Here is a 12,935-nt window from a genome sequence, read left to right as displayed (position 1 = left end):
GTCAGTATTCTCAACACAACAATTACAGGACTTGAACAGTGGTTTCACTCAAAAATTTCAGAAAGAAGAGGAGAAAAAATTCGAAAATTGGTGGTTTCAAGGCGCGACCACCGCACATCAAAGGGTTAAAATAAAATACATAAGCATAGTGAGCAATAATCCGGATCAAAGGGTTAAAATAAAATACATCTTCCGACTCGATCGATCGCTTTCAAGCTAATCACTGAACTCAAGATAAAACTTTCTCCCTATACAAGCAATGTATACATAGATTTAACCTACTTTCGAGAATATTCCCAAGAAAACCGCTAGGGATGTTCTAGAATGTTTTCGCTCTGTCTATGGTATATCGCCAGTTTTTCTCCAAATCTGGCAACCCTATATTTCCCTGCCACTTTCTGGCACCCCAAGCCCACCGCTGACTCACACTGCTCAGCTTACAGACTTTTTTCTCCGCTCCGCTAGAGGAGCTCCATTTTCGACCCGCTTCGCAACAGTATGTATTTGTAGAGGCTTTTTTTTTTTTTTTTTAAATTGAAAAATTCATTTTTGCTTTGCCCGGATTCGAGCCAGGGCTAGCTTTAAAAAAAAATCCAAAAAATGGTACTATTCCGTTAAAGCGGTGTCAGTTAAAAACGAGAAGAAAACAATGCTAAATATCCATGGGTTAAGATTTCTAGCTTTCATTTGAAATATTGCCACTCGCTATTTTGGGTATTTTTTATTTCAACGTGGCTCTAGGTTTCTAGTTCTTATTTGAAACATCATCACTCATTATTGTTTTGCTATATTTCGTCATTCTTTTCATACGATGGATTACACAATTTCACAATTACCTAATGACGAAGAGGCTACCAAAAGATTCTTTCAGGACAAAGGAAAAATTCATAGCAATAGACTTTGTTTTCAGAATCTTCCAATGAAGTTAACTTTTGACTCAAACAAACTCCTATTTGGCATTGTTATGTACGTTCTTGCTGTGGGGAAGAAAGGATTGAGAAGCAAAACATGGCTAATCAGGTAACAGGTGACATTTTGGTAAAGCGATAAAGGCCACTAGCTAGAACTTTATCAGTGTACATGGATAAAGTCAAGAGTGTGTGCAATGTCATTTTTGTGGAATTCTGGGATTTTTTTTAAAGTGAAAATAGGTCGACGTGTACATGGATACCGTGTATGTGCAATTCTTAAAAATGCGGCAAGCAGTTTGCGATTCTGCACTTTCTCCCAATTTCGCACCTAACCGTCATCATGATTAAGCACTTTTGTTCCATAAAAGTTCTAGCATAAGCGTAATTTGGCTAGCAGATTGTTGGAAAAAAAAAAAAAAAAAAAACATGCCTTTACTTCGTGAAAACAAAAACTAGCAGGTTGCTGTAGCAGGGTTGGTCGCCAAAAAATCGCCAAGTTACCATAATCCAAAGATTCACCGACATCTCTTTTCGAAAAATCTTATCCTGAAAAGTTAAAAGAAGTAAGCCCTAACAGTAACAGCTCTTCCTCCTACTCAAGTTAGTCTGGAAAGACTCTTCTCAGATCTATGGCCCTCCAACAAAGAAAATATTGCCGAAGCTATACTGTTTCTTAGAAATAACTAATATCAGTTTCTCCATTTCATAATAAATGCTAATTAATATAAATAATTTGCTATGCCATCAATTTTTTTTTTTTTTTTTTCTGTAGCATCTATTACTTCTTTTATATTAAAAAAATAAGCTGTTACCCATGGGTATATGTTTACATATATATATATATATATATGTGATGTACCAGCTTCAGTCGTAGCTTAAATGATCAGACGATAAGTTTAAAAAAAATAGGATCCATTTATTATTATTCAGGAGAAATAGCAGTTACAAAATCAGATATCCTGAGTAAATAAAAAGAATTACTAATAACTTTTTGTATGAAGTTTACTGCATCGTGACATTTAAGAAAAAGCCCCCGATATTCTTTTGCGAGTCTTTTTATAGCCTCTGGAAAGGCGGAGCTTCCAAGAAATGACGTCAGCCTCATCAGCCAATTCAGTTCGCTTTAAATATTTCCAGAACATTCTATAACTGTACGTGTAGAAGAGGCGGGAAAAACAACTTGACTATGGGGCTGTGGATTTAATTCTACATACTTTCAAATAAGAGAACGTCAACATTAGAAATGAAAAGAACATACAGTTAGAATTTTAAGTGTATTCTTGACTATGGAATTTTATTATTACAAATATATATATACAGTCAAAAGTCTTTAATCCGGATGTCCATAATCCGAAATGATCTATAATCTGGACCACAAAGCTACAAACTTTCTGCGCATGCATAAACGCCTAATACCTTTACTCATGCGTGTTTAATGTATAACGGACGGTATAAGCTAAAATTATATAATTATCTATTTCAGTTAATGTTGCAGATTGCGTTGTTTCTTAATCTTCGAATTGGAACCGGCTTATTATTTTTTGCAGACTGTTAGAGTAATTTTATAAAAGTAAGCTTGAACTTTCGATTATCCCAAACAGAATTTCTGATTCTGAAGTTGCCGAAGGATCTACAGAGCGAAAGCATATTTCGATGTCCATCAAACAAAAAATGGAATTGCTGCAAAAAATGGATAAAGGCATGAAGAAAGTGACAGAGAAGTGATTTGTTTCTCTAACCCTTCCGAAATCTGTTTATCAATTTCACGCTGCTCTGCCGGGGGGGGGGGGGACGTAGCGGCGCGCAATGAACTGGAAGTTGATCTGTCAGCACTATCCTTATCAGGGCAGATGCTTTTATTTTATTCGGCTTATAATTCCTTACTAAATGTAGTATTTCATCTCGTTGTACTCCGTCTTCGATATGATTTAAATCAAATTCCTCGTCATTATAAATATCACGAATACACATCAAATAGTTTTCTGGTTGCAATTTTCTAATTGCGACAATGCGTAATGTCTGCTTTACGCATGCGCGTGTTGAAAGAAATGTTTAAAAAAGTAAACAAATAAATATTAAGCCCTTTTTTTTTGTAAATTTTGATAACCTTTAGATCATAATTGCTCTTTATTTCATAAATTACGGTTTCATATTTTTAATTTTATAATTTCTGCATGCCATCTTACCAGATTTAAATTGATGTTCTATAATCCGGAAAAACCGATAATCCGGAATCGACGAATCCGGATTAAAGACTTTTGACTGTATATATATATATATGAGAGAGTCGGAGTCATTAAAATTCCAAAAGTCGGAGGTCAATCATTTTCCCTACCGACTCCACAGCCTTGATTCTAACTATCTGTAGCCAGCATTTTAACTTTCATGCTTGCTTACACATTATTACCTATGTGATGAAAGATTCGAAAGAACAACAACATTTTTTTAATAAACAATATAAAAACAGGATCGATTATTCACAGTTTTGACAGAAGCAAAGTGGCTAAAGATTTCATGTTCAATATGCCACAATATTCATACATTCTTCTGATGAAGACGCACTTAAACAAAGCCTATATAAACTGTTATTATGTATATTGTTATATTATTATGGAAAGAAAAAATACGCAAAGAAACAAGCAAATATTAACTACCAAACCAAAGTAAATTGCTAAAAGCTGAGAAAGAAAAATTGTCGCCAAAAAATCGCCAAGTTACCATAATCCAAAGATTAACTGCAAAACATAATTTGAAAGCTCGTTTCGGTTGATCTTTACAATATGGTAACTGGTAGTTTGGCGACATTTTGGAGGCGATAAAGGTTACTACCTGGGACTTTGGTAATAATGTGAGCAGTACTCAGTTCCGATTACGCATTATTTTGTGTGAGGGAAATGAGAGATCATGGGATATATCATGTGATATTAATGGACGAATTACGGTTCTTTAATCGGAAAAGGGGGGAAATCGGGAAAAAATCTGGAAATTTTGTATTTGGCTTTATTCTGTGTTGTGTGAAACAGTGTTCATGAATTTTTGGATCCCATGGCCGCAACTAAAGTGAATTCGAAATGGGTATTTAGTGGTATTGAAAAGGGTAGTAATAAATGTTTCTTTAGTTAGGGTAGTTCTAAATATTTCTATCTCGCACAAAAGTGCGAGATAGAAATAAAGATGTTTTATTAAGTTATTTATTTTACCTGGTACCTTGCTGTGAAATATAAGTATGATTTTAAAGATCCTGAAAGAGAAAGAAGAAAAGTTTATCGGACACATAATCAAGATTCTGAAGAAGATTAGGTAAGTTAGTATTTTTAATTATTTGAGGATATTATTTTTATGCATTGTTCTAAATGTAAGGTGGAAGTAAAGGAATTTGGTATTATTGGGAAAATTGTTATTAGCAATGATTTAGTTTAAAGTAATTAGGATTGTAAGGTAATTTTTATTAATTTAATGTATGTGCTCATTTATATTTTAAGTAGTGTTTTTGAATTTAATTATATTTTAATTAAATGATAATTATTTTGTGAATTTTATGTTTGTAGGAATTTGGTATACGTTTAAGTTGAAGTAAACGTGCATGGAAATAATTTAAATATTTGATACTAAGTATTTGTAATGCTTGCGGTATGAATTCGTTGGTGACGTGTAATAATGTAATAGATGATTTAGAGGTAAAAGTTTTTGGATATTTTATTTATTTTATATGTGGAAATGTTCATATTTGGAAAGAGTAAATACTTTTTCGCGATCAGGTAATTTCATATATGTTCTTTTTACCGGGTTTAAAGATTGAGAAAATTGTCATGTATTTTCGTGAAATTTTTCTAATTTATGAGAAAAAAGCAGTGTACATGGATATAGTGAAGAGTGTGCGCAATGCCATTTTTGTGCAATTCTGGGATGTTTTTTTAAGTAAAAATAAGTCGGCGTGTACATGGTTTATGTGTATGTGTTATTTTGAAAAACGCGTAAGGAGTATGGTATTGTGCACTTTTTCCCAATTTTGCAGTGAATATTTGTCATGATTAAGCAGTTTTGTTAGATAAAATTTCTAGCATAAGTGTAATTCGGCTAGTAGATTGTTGGAAGAAGTGTTCAGTAGATAAAAAGAAAAGAAACACGTCTTTACTTCGTGAAGACAAAATGGCGGCGGGGAAAAAAAAATAGAGGGTTGCTGTAGGAGAGTTGGTCGCCAAATTTTCGCCAAGTTACCATAATGTAAAGATCAACCCTCGTTTCTTTCTTTCCTCAATGCCGTTCGTTTTACTATCTGTGGTGTCAAGAATTCACGTCGATTGAATTTTGCCAACTTACCCTAGAAATCAGCCATAATATGACACTAGATTGGAATAACTCCTTTTAAGTCTTTTCACAAAAAAAAAAAAAAAAAAAAGTCGGATGTGTTCTTCTAGAACGATGGGTATTCCGGGGTTTATGCCAGGAAAGCAAAGAACGTTTGCTGGTCGGTGTTCAAGCTCGTTGTGCTACAACATTGATGACAGCCATTCAGGAAAACATTGTGGATGGCAGCATTATATTTTCAGAATGATAGAAAGGATATAAGAAAGAGAAATTAAAAATGCTGGATATGAACATTTCACTGTGAATCACATTTATAATTTTATAGACCCTGAAACTAGATGCCATATCTAAACTGGGGAGTGATTGTAGGGCAGTGCTAAATGGATCAGCAGTTCATTATTTGATAGAATTCACATGGTGTTGGTTATAATCAAAAAATGAAATTTTTTCTGCAATACTGAATATTTGTCATTTTATGCTACCTGTTTAATCAAATTTCTCATTGTTTTGTCATTTTTTTTATTTACATGTAAAATATTGCAGATTAAAAAATTAAAAAGGAAAAAAAAAAAAAAAATACTTTCTACAGAACTAATTTTTTTAGTCTTTTGAACTCTAATTTCATAATTTTATACTTGTCAACAATTGGTGGTAAAAAAAGTGACACATTTTTAACTAATACTGCTTTAATGGAATAGTACCCAAAAAATATACATGCTGCCAACCTGTTCTGTGGGATCTGAATTTAAGTTGAATTATCAGTGCTCTTATCCACTTGGGCCTGAAGTCAGTTTAACTGCCTGAAAGGAGCTTGTAGGTGCATGGATGATTACAAAGATAGTACCCGAGTGGTATATTTTTCTATGTTATACATAATTGTCACTTGGCGAAGATGCCAAAACTTAAGACCCTTTTTTATTCTACATTAGTAAGCTCTGGATAACTGAAAAAGTGGATAGAGGAGCATGATTTAAATTACAAATTCAGAACTGTATGAGAGCATCTTCAACATTTAGCATACCAAATTATTATTATACCATGCACTTTATTTCTTATACTACACCAGAACAAATAATGCACAAAATCAATTAAAATAATTTAATATATATATAGAATATTTTTTAGTATTTATATGTAAAAAAAGATAATGTGAAAATTGCTTTTGCGGTATTTCTATTATTAAATAAACAAGATTCGCAATCACTCCCTCTTCCCTCCCAACACAGAAAAATATATATATTTCAAAATAACAGATTTATTTGGGGGAGGGGGAAGAAAACATTATATCAATTCAGACGAGATAATTGCATTATACTATAGGAATTAAAGCTGTCTATACATCACTGCTACATCCACACATACTCATATCAAAACTATACTACATCCATATCCACACAACCAAAAACTGTGCTACATCCACTACTTAAAAACTATAATGATACACAACACATTGCTGTATTATTGCAAATCACATGAATACTATATACAATTCACGATTTCTCTGTAACTATTAAACTGACGCACACTTATATTTACAAATTTTACCAGTAAATAATAAATTAGTAAGCACTGAAAAAAAAAAATTCACCAATTTCTTCTTACTTCTTTTTAAGACAATGCATATTAATTTTATAAAAGTTCAGCAATTTTTAAAGCTATGTAGGAATTAAAAATTACTTAATAAACACAAATAGAACCATAAAAACATCAAAAACACTGTTATATACTATAAAAAGCAACAGTTCATCTTAAATCAAGTTCACGAAGACACACGTATCTCAATTAGCTATAAAATATACTCACACAATACATTACTCTAACATTAAAAGTAATGCAGACGTTAAGAATTATTACAAATTTTGTTTACACTATGTCAGACTTAAACGTAGTTTAAGCATCTATTGATATAAGTTTAATTATTTCGATTTAGATAAGCATTTTCAGAAAATAAAATGAATTTACGATGCCCTGCTTCAAATCCAAGGCATGTTTCACTTACTTCATTTCTTAAACGACTTTGTACATCATTGGTAGAAAATCTACAGATGCCCTAATTATCAGTTAAATTTATCGAAAAAAGGAAATTTTTGAATAAAAATTGAGACGTTCAACAAAACATCAGATTACAAAACAATAATTATTGCTTCGCACTGCTGCATAAAATACATATAATTTCCGACTCAAACGACGTTGCCAGATATATATTTCAAAGTTTGCAACAACAACAACAACAACAACAACAACAACAAAAAAAAACCATGTCATGTAAATGTGTTTGCATATACATTTCTTGAATTTATAATGTGTAAGCTGTACAAGTTATTTTCCTGTATCATTCGTAAACAGCACTATTCTTCAATGCGGGGTAGGGTCTTGGACACAGTCACTCTGGTGCTACACCAAAATTTTCTCTTCCTGACAGACAGATCGTATTTTATTCTCGAGTGTCAAAAAAAGATGTAAAAACATCTTAATACTCGACTTCTGATAACAGTCTGGAAGAAAAAGAAAGAAGAGTAGTAGTAGGAAGTAGTAGGAAATGTGGGAAGGGAAAAAAGAGAGTCACGTCCGTGCTAGCGGCGGCGAATGAGGGGGTGGTGGTTAGGTCAAAGACGTTACATGATGAAGCAGCGGGTGAAACTGCAAAGTCAGTTAAGCGGGAATGAGTCAATTTTGGTTCTATTTGTTATGTGAGTAGGATGTCACAGGGATAACGATGTTTTTCACCGGGATGCGAGAAGTTGATGCCATCAACTCAAAGAAGTAGACGGCAAGTGCTATGATTTCACCGGGATGCGAGTGCTAATAAGGCTATTACTGTGGGTTTGTACTGAAGGAAAGAAGTTGACTGCTAATCGTTTAATATACTCTTGAATAGATTCGATTTGAAAGTCTCTGTGAATGTAGGAGTTTGGAATATACCAAGAAGCATTGATAATTTATCGTGAAATTTTATTTTGCAGAATTTGTAATTGTTTAATATTAGTTTTAGCTGCATAAAGGAGGGCTAGACGAAGTATGGAGCGATATAAAATTATTTTTTTTGCAGTAAATAATTTGCTTCTTCTACCAAGAAGAGGTCGCATAATAGCTGTGGTGATTTAAAATTCTTTTTCTTTTGCTACGTAGCGGAAGTGGATTCTGAAGGTAAGTTTTTGACCTAGGGCTAACTCTAAGGTATTTGGTTTCATTAATCCAGTCTATTTCTTCGTCAAATATTTCAGGGGGTGGAGAATAGTATTTCATGTTTCCCTTACGGAAAATTATTGCCTTGATTTTATCAGTGTTAATTTTAATCCTCCAAAGGGTGAGCCATTTTTCCAGTTTTCCAGCTTTGGAGTGGGTTTCTTACAGCTATTGCTGTGCAGGCTTTAGTAAGTATGGCACTGTCGTCCGCAAAGAGTGCAAGATGAACAGAAGTGTCTTTAGGGATGTCTTGCGTGTAAATATTAAAAAGGTACAGTGAAAGTGCCGACCCCTGTGGAACACCAACTTTGATTACTCTGATGGTTGAGTTTTTTTTCTTTGATTCTGAGTTGGATTTTGATTCTGAATGTTCTGTCGCTGAGAAAAGAGGCTATTAAGCGAATAAAATGATCTGGAAAATTGAGAGTGATTAATTTGTAAATAAGGCCGCGATGCCATACCCTGTCAAAGGCTTTCGCGATATCGAGGAATATGGCACCGATCGGAAGCTTGCAGTTGTAGCCTTCAATGATAATGTTGATAACTCTAAGAAGTTGATCGCAAGTGCTAAGATGATTGCGAAAACCGAATTGTTCTTCTGGGAGAAAATTCATGGAAGGGTGAATTCTTTGGATGTGGAAACGAAGAATTTTCTCAGTAACTTTAGAAAGATGGCTTAGTAAACTGATAGAGAGATAGTTCTGTGGGAAGGTGAGATTTTGTTGCGGTTTAGGCAGAGTCGTAGATAGGGTTTTCAGCGCCCAGGAACAACTGAGGATTTCGCGCCCCCTACTGCTTGCCAAGAATGGAAAACATTTAATTCTAAAATGTCGTAACATCAGTTTGGCGCCCCTTGGATTCTGCGCCCGGGGACAGATGCCCCCTCTAGCTATGCCCCTGGGTTTAGGAAAAAAAAATTATAGCTTGCTTCCATGGGCTAGAAAAATGAGCGAATTTGATAATGTTGTTGATAATCTTAGTTAGGCAGGTAGCAGCGTTGATCGGAAGATATTTCAGTGTTTTGGTCGAGATGCCATCCTGCCCTGGGGCTTTCTTCGTCTGTAAGGAGCTGATGGTGATGGTGATGGTGATGGCTACGATTGTTGGGGTTGTTAGGAAAGTGAAGTTGTACGGAGCAGGGGTATTAAGGAAGTTATTGAGCACCAGGCTGACCGGTTGAATATGGTTATTGTCGTACAGAGTGGGGTTAAGAGTGAATGTATCTTTCACATAGTCCACAAAAGATTTAGCTTTATCTTCTGTATATGAAATTCTACTAGGTCCATGGGCGTATTTCCAAATCCTACCCCACTTTTCGAATTTTTGACGTCACGGAAATATCGACTAGTTTCACCTGGCAAGATGCCTACCCCACTTTTGACTACTATGGCGCGCTTTCGAAAGAATTGTGCTGCCGAATAGTGTGTTTAGGTGCTAATTGCGAGATTTTCGCAATTTAAATTATTATGAGTGGGAAGTTACGCAAAATCTTTAGTGAATGGTTATTGTTTATCGCCGTAGTGTATTTGAGGAAAGAGGAGAATAATTCACTGCTGATGTATACATTAACAGTATGAAAAATCTGGAAGGTGACACTCGGCAATAAATGTGCTGCATTTCATCGCAAAATTCAGCGCCGCCAGTAAAACAAACGAAAGTGTTCGAAAAACTTATCCACATCTGAAGCCACTATACGAAAATTGTATGTGTGCCAATACAGCAATTAAAAAAAAATAATAATAAAAAAAAACACCAATTGCAGAAAACTTCAGATCAAGGAATAAGAAAGAATTGCAGTGCCTCTATGTGCTTAAAAACTACGAAGCATTCTGCAGACTTTCGTGCCAAAATCAAGGTTGACAAATAGATTAATACATTTTATTGTTTCTTTTAGTGTATATATTTCAAAATTATTAAAATAACTTGAACAGTTGTTTAATTGCTTAAAACAGCAATAAAGTTCATTTATAAAGATATACAAGGAACTTTATAATTGATTGCTTTGGTGAACAACTGAAATTTACTAAATTACCTAACTTTATAACATTAAATATCTTCGTAACTGTTGTATTATGCTCTGTTTTATAAAAGCTTAACTACTTTATTCATTTGTTATACATTAAAATATTTTCTGATTTATTTATTAAATGCGTAATCAATTATCAGGATTACTAAATGTATTAAGAATTTCCATACATGCTTGTGCAGTGTGAATGCATGTTTGTGTAATGAACTTTGATTTTCATGAACGAAAAAGAAATACAATCTCTGAATAAGTACTTTTTTGTTTTCCAGTTCCTGTGTTTAGCTGTAAAAGTAAATTCACTTCAAGTATGTGTCTGTGCATTTGTGACGATGTAAATGCTGAAATGTATGTATAGTAAAAACTCAACAAAAAAAAAATATCCGGAAAGCTCTTGAAGTTTTGGATAGCCGGGCATATAAAAAATGAAATATTGTAATAAGTGAATGGAAGAATAAACTACTAGTCTAAAATCATAAAAACAATTCATCTTATTTGTATCAACTTGACTATCAAAAGCCAATATTTAATATTATGCACAATTTTGAAAAGAATGTATGCTGCTGATCTTTGGAATATGATAACGGGTGATTTTTACAATGGTTGTTATGTGGATTAAGACTGCAAGTTGAAACTTTAAATATGAATAATAGTAATCTGAAAATTTGAAGTAGTAATTTTATATCCAACAATCTCTGCCAAATAACTTCCATATTTGAAGTAATTAAAAACAATATTTTTAACCACTTATTATTAATTTTATAAAGTGCATTCTATAATTTAAATTTTATTTACTTTCATCTATTTTTAATGTTTGCCATTATAAATTTCATACTATGTACTTTTTTAAGATTTCATAGTTGCTAATTAAACTTCTTTTACAATTTATTTAGTTATTCTATACATACATTTATATTTTATGTAAGAAAGGGATTTATGTGCAACAGATATACAGTGAAAAATCATTTAACATAAAACTGAGGGGACTGAAATATTTTTTCGTGATAAAGAATATTGAAAAGAAAAAAAAAAAAAAAAAAAAAAAGAGCATATATTCAACAAAATTAAGCTTATTAGAGTACATTTTATTTACATAGATATGTATATATGCATGTATTTAATAAAAACCAATGAAACTAAAACATCCACAAGAACTTAATGGAATTTAATACAAAATTTTCAAGTTTTTGAGAAACAAAACATTTATTGAGTTTTGGGAAAATAATCTGATATTTTTCTTTGCATTGTCTTTTTTAGCATCAAATTGTTCAATGTCAAACATTTTGTTATTCATTTCACCATTGGAATGTGCGTCTGAATAACTGTCCATACTTTTTATGATGTTCCTCATTTCGGATGAGGTGGGAACAGGAACTGCATTATTCACTTTATTTTCGTCATCAGAATCTGCATCAATGATAATTTTTTAGCTTTGAACAAACTCCAAAATAACTTTGCCTGCCATAATTGAGGCTGTACACACATTATCATAAACTACTGCAACGAATTCTTCCGATAGTATAGTAGACAGTTCATTAATAAACTTTCTCAAACATTTCATTAAGTGTCAGCTCAGTTTCAATATCCTACTTCTCCATTTCTTTTGGCGCCGAAGAATCTGATACTTTTGAGAATTGTGTGTAATGAAAATAATTTTCATTCATCCTTGGAGTTGCTGAATTCTATGCAGTGCAACATATGAGCCAAACTCACTAATTTTTACTCACACTGCCATGTATTCATCATTGAATTCCAAAGCTAACTGATGAGAGATGAGATGTTTGTGTGGCGTTTGTAGACGTGGAAGGCGAAAGTACCGTAGATAAACAAAACCGGCTCGTGTCACAGGCTATTCCGAGGGTATTTCAAAGCCAAATTAGCCTCTTTTCTACGAAACATGTGAAACCACCTCTCTTTCGTTTCACACGCCGCTTAAATCTCGCCAGCGATGCCAGTGTTTTCTGTATTTTGTTCATTTCCAGAAAGGATATCTTTTCATGTTAAGCAGTTTTTGTTTCGTGTTAAGAGAAACAAATTGCATGAAAATACATAGTAGTTTGTTGGGACCGTTGCATTATTTCGTGTTAACCGATATTTCGCCTTAAGCGTTTTCACGTTAAACGTATTCCACTATATACAGATGTGTTTGGACTATGTATATACAAATAATTTTTTAAAAGGAAAATTTATAATCCTTCCAAAAATTTTTGTGCATTATGCTGCTAAAAATTGATCAGTTAATATATAAAGAAAGAAATTTAGAACCAATTTTTCAGAAAGAATAAAAATTGAAATTCAAATTAACTTGATAAAATCCTGTTTAGACTAGTAAAATCTTTTTAAATCGAAAGATATTTTCAATGATTTTCCTTCGCTTTGAGGAGGACTAGAATTTTTTGGTGAACTATTAAGATAAAAAATATATTGAAATGGTTCATCAGCTGATTCTGGATACAGAAAAGCAAGGATTTTGTTTTAGAAGGGGAAATGTAATTAAATTCGACATA

General features: G+C 33.0%; 1 protein-coding gene across 2 annotated transcripts in view; it reads right to left on the bottom strand.

The window, feature by feature from the left end:
• The window catches only part of LOC118199796 (uncharacterized), a 32,243-nt gene extending 24,833 nt beyond the window's left edge, over positions 1 to 7,410 (bottom strand). For both annotated transcript variants that reach the window (XM_085811794.1, XM_035371659.2), the window contains exon 1: positions 7,219 to 7,410. The gene's annotated coding sequence lies outside the window, so the exon portion shown is untranslated. The remainder of the gene's footprint in view (positions 1 to 7,218) is intronic.
• Positions 7,411 to 12,935: the final 5,525 nt, after the last annotated feature.

The sequence above is a fragment of the Stegodyphus dumicola genome, chromosome 2 (assembly GCF_044657685.1).
Source record: "Stegodyphus dumicola isolate Sdum_Otavi_A_Nest chromosome 2, ASM4465768v1".
NCBI classification, from domain to species: Eukaryota; Metazoa; Arthropoda; class Arachnida; order Araneae; family Eresidae; genus Stegodyphus; species Stegodyphus dumicola.
This window is presented reverse-complemented; position numbering and strand designations above follow the sequence as displayed.